Here is a 10,208-nt window from a genome sequence, read left to right as displayed (position 1 = left end):
TTTTGTAATAATAAACTACAACAAATAACTAAAATATGTAATAACATTTCAATTTTCAATATATTTTTAAAATCTATTATTCACTATGAATGCTTTATATACATGACATTCTATTGACCACTTTTCATTTCTCAGCTATAACTATCTATAAGTCTTAAATGCCCATATGAAATAGCAAATTTCATCTGATTTAGAAAGTAGTGGATATTTTTATTTATATTCCATTCCTCTCCTCTCATATTACTCAAAACTACCCACAGAAATGAGAAAGTGCAACATCTTTCAGGATTTCAAATTGGAAGTAAAGGGTTTTTTTAAAAAAATTCTACTATTATATAATTTTCTTTTTTCACTATATATTTTGTAAGGATGTTCATTACTTTTAATTTTTAACCTTTCATAAATTATTTTGCTTTATGGATTTTTTTTATATCATAGCAATCCCCCTTTATATCTTCTTTCACACGGAATCTTCCCTTGTAACAAAGGAAAACAGTTAAGTAAAACGGACCAACAAAAAGGACATACCTGAAAGCATCTGAAATATCATGCTCCCATGGTGACCTACTTTTCTATCAAGAGAGACTGTGTGTTTCATTATCTCTTTTCCAGTAGCAAGACTGGTCATTGCATTTATCTGTTCGCTTGCCCTTTAGCATTGTTTTCTTTCATATTGCTATTTTCTTCTCTCTCTCTCTCTCTCTCTCTCTCTCTCTCTCTCTCTCTCTCTCTCATTTCTTGTTCTGCTTACTTTACTTTACAACACTGCACACAAATCTTCCATGTTAACCTGAATTCCTTATATACATTTTTTCTAATAGTATAATCTTCCATTACATTCCTATATTACAATTCATCTGGTTAGTTCCTAAACTGATGTGCATCCATTTTGCTTTGGTTTTTTGATATTACAAAATTATTGCTATAAATATTTTGACATTCACAGAAACTTTATTTTATTATTTGACCCCTTGGGATATGTGCCCGGTACTTAGTACAGTCACTGGGTCAAAGGCTATGAACAATTTAGTGATATGTTTCACATGATTCCAAATTATTTGTAGAATGAGAGGAACAATTCACAGCTCCACCAACACTGTATTAGTGTGCTTGTTTTGTGGTAATGCCTAGAATTTAGGAAAGTTCAGATGGTTTGAGGGAAACATGAGTTCTAATTTTTGGAAAAAATAAGTTTAAGATGTCTACAAGACATTCAGTTTCAGGTATCCAAAAGGCAGTTGGAGATGTGAGAACAAAGATCAGCAGAAAGGCTTTATCTAAGGACTAGATAAAGAGATCTGAGAACCATCTGCATAGAAATGATCATGGAACAGTTTTCCAAAGAAGAGATGAAAAATGTCAGCCATCATAGAAAAATTACATGAAATCACTAGAGAGAAATATAATTTAAAATATTTTATCCCTGTCAAATTGGCAAAGAGGATAAAAGATAGAAATAAATTCTAGTGATTACCAGAAACTTTCATATTTCAAAATCCATTTAACTATTCAAATGAGGAATTTCCAGCTAATCTTTATTTGAAAGTTATTCATCTGCAGTGTAATGATATACTAAAAGGCAAATATCAAGAGAAATATCTAATAGAATTCTATAAATGCCTTCCAAGTAATGAATATGCCCAATTGAAATCATATACTCATGGATTCGTATTAGCATTTGGCAGCACATATCTGTGTGAAAAGACTCAGTGTGTGTGTGTGTGTGTGTGTGTGTGTGTGTGTGTGTGTTGTGGAAAGACTAGTCTTTCCACAACACACACACACACACGCATATACTATTTGTTTTAATCAGCCAACATCTGCCTTCTCACTCTCCTAGCCCAAGCCCCTCCACCCCCTGAAAACCCAAGAAAAACAAAACCCATTACAAAAGATGTATAGTAAAACAAAACAAATTTCAACATGGGCAGTGTTCAAAAATTATTTGTCTCATTCTGCATTCTGAGTCCTTCACTTCTCTCTTAAGAGGTGAGTGGAAATTTCACTATTAGTCTGATGATTATTAATTTTATTTTCCTTGGTATGTTATCTAGGCAGCTTGTTTTTGCTGTGACATACTTTACATTTTCTTCCATTTTTTTCAACATTTTAACTTTGTTTTAATATTTCTGATTGCTTCATGAAGTCATTGGCTTCTATTTGGTCCATTAGAATTTTCAAGATGTTTGTTGCTTGGGCAATGTTTTGTACTTCTCATGCCAAGTTCTTAATGTATGTGTCTTTATATCTTGGATGTAGTTCTTGAATGAGGCAAATCATTGGATGTTGTTTTCTTATTTATTCTACCTGTAACTTTCATTTTATTGGCTTATTTAATTGATTTATATTTGATTTATATTTAAAGTTGTGATTAAACTTTTGTTTTCTTCCACTTAGTTCTTTTGTATTGTTTTTGATCCCTTTCCTCTTTTTAGCGAACACTTTGTATATGTAATTAGTTTTATTTATATTACTTTGAAATTAATTCCCACAGGCTCTTGGCCTGCCTTTAATTTACTTCCTTTACCCCAAATTTCTTGGATTTTCTTAAAGTTATGTTAACTTTTTTTTTTCTGTATTATTTTCTTTTATTTATTTATGTTTCTCTCCCTCCCTCCCTCTTTTGTTTCTTTTCTTTCTATGCCCCCCTAGGTTTAAATAATATTTTGTGTGATATACTTTTACAGGAAGTTTTTCTTTACTTTGTTCTCCTTATTTCTTTCCTATTATATTATTCAATTGATAGACTATCCCATATGCTCATGTGGCCCTCATGAGAATAAAACTCTGGTTTATTAAGTTTAAATTCCTCTTCTATTCCATTTCTATGTTACTGCATTTTGTATATCTTACCCCATCCTTCCTGCCCTCTCCTTCACTCTTAGAAATATAAATTCACGAAAAAGCCAATGTCTAATGGAAGTAGTGTCAGGTGGTTTCAAGTCACTTTACATCCAAGTTCACTCACCATTTCATCATTCCTAAGGTCAGGTTTTCTATTTCTAATTCTATTTTTATATCCCCATTACCATTCAGGGGTTTGTATGTCTTGGGGGATTCATATATCTCTTCTATGGAGGATCAGGGAAGGGGGAGGCAAAGAGTAAAATCCTGAGAGAATTAGTGCTTTCTCAGAGAAGGTGACTACATAATGTGCAACCTTGCACCTCCCCCAATGAAATACATTATAAAGCTCTTAGTTCTTATTACAAACATACATATCTACCACCAAGATTAAGTTCCTAGATGTTAATCTTTTTTTTCACCTTAGGCAAGGGCCTACTTTTTACTCCCACCCTCCATCCTATTCCTTCTCCTCCACTCTTATTTCAAGAATGAAAGGATTATTATCTTTTCTCTGATGACCTCTGGAAAATGAGTAAGGTACATCTCCAACACTCTTGTTATCTATCTTTTATTTCTTCTTTCCCTATTCAAGGAATTTCTTACTTTATTATTCATCCCATCAAACAAATCAACTAATTTAGAAGGAATTGTGCAATTGAATTCAGGAAATATCAATTAATCTTTTCCTCCTCTTTTCCTAAATTTTTAAGTTGCCCTACCAGGGGTAGGGAACCTGTGGCCTCCAGGGCACATGTGGCCTTCTAGGTCCTCAGCCTTTTGGCAGCCCTTTGACTGAATCCAAATTCCACAGAACAAATCCTCTTAATAAAAGGATTTGTTCTATAACACTTGGACTCAGTCAGAAGGCTGCACCCAAGGGCCTAGAGGGCCACATGTGGCCTCTAGGCCTCATGTTCCCCAACCCTGCCCCTAAACTCTTTACCTCAGAAGGTCCTTGGAATACTAAAATTGAAGTCAGGAGGAATAGAGTTCAAATCTAACTCAGTACATTTACTAGGTAATCACTTAACTCTCTGGGCCTCAGTTTCCTCATTTGTAAGAGATAAATAATAGCTCTTCCCTCAAAGGGTTGTTGTAAGGATCAAATGAGATGACATAGGTGAAGTGCTTTGTAAAACTTGAAGTTCTATTATAAATACTGTCTTCATCACCATGACTTCTTTACATAATCCTTATCTGTTCTTTCTTTTACCATTTAGTTTATTTTCTTTTTAAAATCAATAGCTTATAAATGAGAGAATTGATTTGATAACTTATTCTTTTATTGATAACTCTGCTTATTTACTTTTGTTTCTCTTTCGGGATTGATTTCTCAAATGCCTCTTTTGATGAAGGTCCAACTTCTAACATTGATAACTAGGCTCATCTTTGCAAGATATGCAGTCTTGAGTTCTATTTTGAACTTGTTGGATTTTTGTAATATCATTTTCCATACTTTTCAATTTCTTGTCATTGTGGAGTAATTGAGGGTTGTTTTGCTGTTCCTTCATAGCTAATGGCCTTTCTTCTAGATGCATGCACAATTTGTTCTTTGTCATTGAAATTGTGAAATTTAACAACAATAGACCTGGGACTTTTAAGCATAAAATGTTTCCAGAGTAGCAATCTGTTGATTAGAATCAACATTATGTAGGATATTTTTAAAAAGTTTTGGGCAATTGTGTTTTTTTCTTTCAGTGTGGTATTTGGGTTCTTTTTTTTTTTGATAATGTAATTCTAGGGGACTTAGGATTTTTAGGTTATCTCTGTGCATCCTGTACTTAAGATCAATTGCTTTGGCCTGAATAGAATTTATGTGTTCTTTTAAAATTGCTGCCTTTTGCCTATGTTCTAAATATTTCATTCTCTCAGAGCCTCTACTCCTTTGGATATATTCACTATTGTATTTTCTACCTATTTTTCCTGCTCTTTTTTTCCTTCCTCTTCAATATACATTTACAGCTCTTATTCTTTTTTTTTTTACCTAATTTAATTCATAATATTGTCTTTTAAGTTTTATTTCCCTTTGGAACCACTTTGCAGTTTTTTGCTGTTGGTCCATGATCTCTGAGATGTATGCAGAATTCTCCTATTCATTGGGGATTTTTATCCATTTTCCTTCATAGTATAATATTTGTTCATTGCTTTTTGGCTTCTAAGAATTTTTGTTATTTTCCCCATTTTTATTTGTCTCTCTATTGGTTTATATAAATGTAAGTTATAAGCATATTCAGACTTTCTCTCTTTGAGTTTTTCTCTTATACTCATGGTAGCTTCCGCCTGGATATCCCCCTCACCATTTGGTCTCTCCCATTTCCACTGTTGAGCACAAGCTATCACAAATCCTACCAAACTGGGAATGTTTCAAGTGAAAGCCCAGCAAAAGACTTTATGACAATTCTATTCAATTCAATTTGACATAAATTTATTAAGAGCCTACTATGTACCAGGCATTTTATTAGGTGCTAAGAATAAAAAAATAAAACTAAACAGGTCTTGCCTTCAAAAAAAAATTACGGTCTATTGATTAGGGGAGTGTGGAAGGGGGGACAGGAAATATATACATAGATAATTAAATATAAAATAATTTCCTTGGGGAGGACACAGGACTAGTATGAAATTTGTTAACAGTAGAATAAGGATCCAGAGCTGCAGTGGGAAAGGCCTGATTCTTACCAGATACCAGGTAATTTAGGTTCAAAGTTGGTGTGCTCAAGCTCAAGAAGAGCTGACAGTGAACAAAAGGAGATTTATTTAATCATAGCAGGGGAAGGATGGTTACCAAGAACATTCAGCAAGCAGACCAGATGAATCAGCTTAGTACAACTTTTTTAGAAAGCAAGGTGGTCCACTAGTCTAGAATTAATGAGGGCTTGGAGCACCTTATGGCATTTTGTATTCAAATGACTAGGAGATGACATTAGTGGCCTGAATCTTTAGTTCCAGAGTAAGTTAAGGCTTATAGATCAGTTTAATACCTTTTAAGAAAAAGAACAGCCCAAATGGAAGACAGCATTCCTGCCACAAAGGGTGTAGAGAACAGACATCTGTTAAGTGACTTGGCACTGTGCCAGGCATTTTACAAATATTATCCCATTTGATCCTCACAACAACCCCAGGAAGTAGAGGGCTATTATCATCCTCATTTTACAGGTGAGGAAACTGAGGCAGACAGAGGTTAAATGACTTGCCCAGGGTCATGCAGCTAGTTAGTTGTCTAAGGCCAGATTTGGACTTGTCTTCGTGACTCCAGGCCCAGTGATTTGCCATCCAGCTGAGAAAAGGGCAAAAAGGTATAGCGGAATAGCAACTCAGGAGTGAAGGAGCCAATGTAGATGAGTGTAGACAAAGAATGGGGCGGTAATCAGAGAAAGAAGCTTTGCTGTAGGCCACCTATAGTTCAGAATCACAGGAATTCTCTCTGGTCTTGCTACGTTCAGAGACATTCATCAGCAGAAGGTTGGTCACTAGATGATGAATGCTTTTTTAAATTTTAGCCACAGAAACTCATTAAAAATCTAGATTACTTTGTATTTACTTTGTGTATGTTTAGTATGTAATTATGGTGCAGTCTAAATCCCCTCCTCCCACCCTCATGTTAGGTTTCTAAAGGAAAAGGACTATTTCAAGTTTTATCACTTTCTCCTCAGGACAATGTCTGACACAGTAGGTACTTAATAAATGCTTGTGGAATTGAATTCAATTGTTTAATGTAATGTTGGCATTTCACATTTTACTGTCAGTCAATCAATGGCAAATGCTGGTATAGGCCTTTGATCATTAGCTCACAATCACTCCTAGATGGTACACAAACAAAAAAGTATGCCTGGGTATCTAACAGAATACAGTAGGACATTACCCAAGAGCAGAAATATTGGCATTTACAATTAAAGGAATCAAAAACAGCATATAATATTGAAAATGCAACTGAATGTAGAATTCAAATGTTTTCTCTAATTTTCCAAGGAATGCCTTTGTTAAAAAGATCATTGCTTAAATTATATATGTATACATAATGGATTAGGTTATTGTTTTTTTTTTTAGCAAAATATTTTGTTTTGCTAAAATCTAGCAGGTTTTTTTTTCTCATTTTCCTTTGAAATACTTTAAAATATATGTATTCTGTGCTTAAATGTGGTAAAGTAATCCTCTAGATACTGTAATACTAAAAATGAGAATTCCCACTGGTTATTTTAACAAATCTCAACAGTATCTCAAAAGACAGAATAGACTGAATAGCCAAGAAAGAAAGCTAATGCATCCTGGTGGCATGAAAGCCAGGTGGTAAAGGATATACTTTAATGAGGAATTTGAAAAGAAATGCCCTATGATTAATGTAGAATGTCCCTAGGAGAGAGGACTCCCAGGCTACTAGGAGTTGGGAACTGTGAAGAGATTTGGAGGGCTAGTGGGAAGAAAAATATCTGAAGCTAACTTGTGTAAATAGAATAATATTGAAAATTTTAAATTAAAAAAATTGAATTTGTAAAAAAAAAAGTCTGCACTTAAGAATATTAGCAGGAGAGAGACAGAGAGACCAAGACAGAGAGAGAAGACTGACAGAGACAGAGACAGACAGACAGAGAGACAGAAGGAGGGGGAGAAGAGAGAGAGACAGAGACAGAGAGACACAGAGACAGACAGAGACAGAGACAGAGAGAGGGGAGGAGAGACAGAGACAGATACAGAGACAGAGACAGGAAAGGGAGATGGAGGAGGGGTAGAGCTAGAGAGGGAGGGAGGGAGAAGACAGAAAGACACACACAGAGACAGAGAGTGATAGAGACAGAGAGACACACACAGAGACACAGAGAGAGACAGACACAGACACAGAAGCAGAGAGAGAGAGACTAAAGGTTTGAAAGCTATAAGTATGTTTTCAGAAAAAAAGGAATTATACATATTTGGGCACTATTGGATATAAGTGGTGAAGACTCAAGATTAAAACAACTCTTTACAATGAAATTGTTATAGAAACATTTCACTATTGCATCCTATTGTATGGGGATATTGCTGGTCAAAATTCATTAGGATATGGATAAGATAAGAGGGAAAAATCATTCTTAAAATGAGTTTTGAGTATTTTTTCTGTTTTGGAAGCCTTATGGATGTCAATAGATTTTTTTTTTAAAGAAAAATTCTAAAAATAAAAAGATACATATTTGTTTTAAAAAAAATCACATGTCCAAGAGGAAGACAACACCAGGGAGAATACATGCTGTTGCTTTAGAGTAGGGCTTGTTAATCTTCTTTTTTGTCCTGCATCCCTTACACCAATATGGGGAAAACTCCTTCTCAGAATAACGTTTTTGATTGCATAAAATCAAATACAGATTATTATGAAGGATACTCGTTATATTGAGATAATATCAAAATAGCGTCAACAAATGACTTCATGGAACTTAGATTCAGAGCTCTTTCTTGATTTACAAAAACCTCACACATCATCCATTCAAGGAGGTCTTCACTTGGTGCTCTTGGACCCTGAAGAGGTCCAAGGATAGATTTTAGAGCACTTTTAAACTTGGATAGGAAAATAATTATATCTTTATTTTAATTAACCTCTAACTGAAATTTAAGATTTCCTTCAATTCTGAATGTAGGCAACAATGCACAGTAGTATTAGCAGTATCTATGACTTTGTCACCAATAGAAACCACAGATATTTTTATATAACATTACAGTTGTTTCAGATATCTTGAAGTATAGTTCACTCTTACCACTACTTTGAAATTACTATAGGTATTAAAGATGATCAGTTTTCCTGTCTACAGATTGTATTTCAACATAGTCATAACAGCTAACATCTATATAGCACTTTAAGATTTGTAAATCTCTTTACAAATATTTTTTTCAATTTCATCCTCACAACAACCCTGGGATTTAGATATTATTATTATTATTATTATCATTATTATTATTCCATTTAACAGATGAGGAAATGATGACAAACAGAGGTTAAGGACTTGCCTAGGCTTACATAGCTAGTGTCTAAAAGTCACATTTGAACTCAGGTCTTCCTGATTCCAGGGCCAGGGCTCTCTCCACCACTCCACCTAACTAATTGGTTTCCTTTGTAATCCTATGTATTTTATTTTGTGCATTTAGAAAACATTCTGAAAAGGGAATCTATAGCTTTCTGTCTACTGCCAAAGGGGTCAGCAGGAGAAAAAAGGTGGAGAACCCTCATCAAGTCCAAATTCCTCAATTTCAGAAATGAGGCAACAGGCTCACAAAGGTGAAATAATTTGCCCCACATCACACATGTATTTAAGTAGTAGAGAAGCATGAGGCCTGGACTGTTGCTTTCTTTAGTACATGGAACTCATGAATGAGGAGATGCCCTCCATCAATGCAGATTTTCACCTGCTCTATCATTTATAGCCCTAAAGAGCTTCCTAGAGCCCTGATAGATGAAGTAAATTATATATGAAGACATTGAGCCAGCTAGGTGGTCCAGGGGATAGAGCACCAGGCCTGTAGTCAGGAAGCTCTGAGTTCAAGTCCAGCCTCAGACAACTTATTTTGTGATTCTGGACAAGTCACTTAACCCATGTCTATCTCAGTTTTCTCCCCTGTAAAATGGGGTATGAAATAAAAACTGTCTGCTTCCCAGGGTTGTTGTGTGAGAATCAAATGAGATAATAAGTATAAAGTACTTAGTACATGTCTGGCACATTGCAAGTGCTATATAACTGTTAGCTATTATTTAAGTGGGACTTAAACCCAGATCTTTGAGGGTAGCTTTTCTATCCACTAACTCATACTGCCCATATTCAAAGACAGATCTGGATTCAAATCCAGGTGCTTGGAGTCCAAATCCATCTCCATTTCATAGTTAGTTCCACAGCCTCTCCTTATGAATGAATCCTTTTATTTGTGATATTTCAGTTGCATTTTAGAGGAAAATGTAAGAAACAAGATTGAATCACTGAAAGTATTTCTGTCAGTGGTCCCAACTTCCAGGCCAGGAAACCCTGAAGAGCAAACTGGGATCTGCTTATTGGTAGCAAACTTTACCCAGTACATTTTTAAGTTGGTTGAGGCTGCCATGACAACTCCCTGGCCCTTCCTACCATGCTTTCTTCACCTTAATTCTCCAGAATTCACTGCAGAGACTGAAGAGTAGTGAAGCTTCCCACTCTATGCTATGAATGAGACCTATAAGTAGACTTGTCTCCCCTCCTCTCTCCTCTAAACTAAAACCTTTTGGGTCAATGAAAAAGAGGTCTTTTTTCAAGAATGGCTTGAAATTCATAGTCGATATCCTCAATAACATTTGAAGCTATGGGAAGCAGCCTAGCAGCTAAAGTGTGGAGTGGTGGAAGGGAGGTGGCTAAATTAACCCTATTAGTGGAAGA

Source organism: Phascolarctos cinereus, unplaced genomic scaffold (assembly GCF_003287225.1).
Source record: "Phascolarctos cinereus isolate Bilbo 61053 unplaced genomic scaffold, phaCin_HiC Scaffold_7;HRSCAF=346, whole genome shotgun sequence".
Lineage (NCBI taxonomy): Eukaryota > Metazoa > Chordata > Mammalia > Diprotodontia > Phascolarctidae > Phascolarctos > Phascolarctos cinereus.
This window is presented reverse-complemented; position numbering follows the sequence as displayed.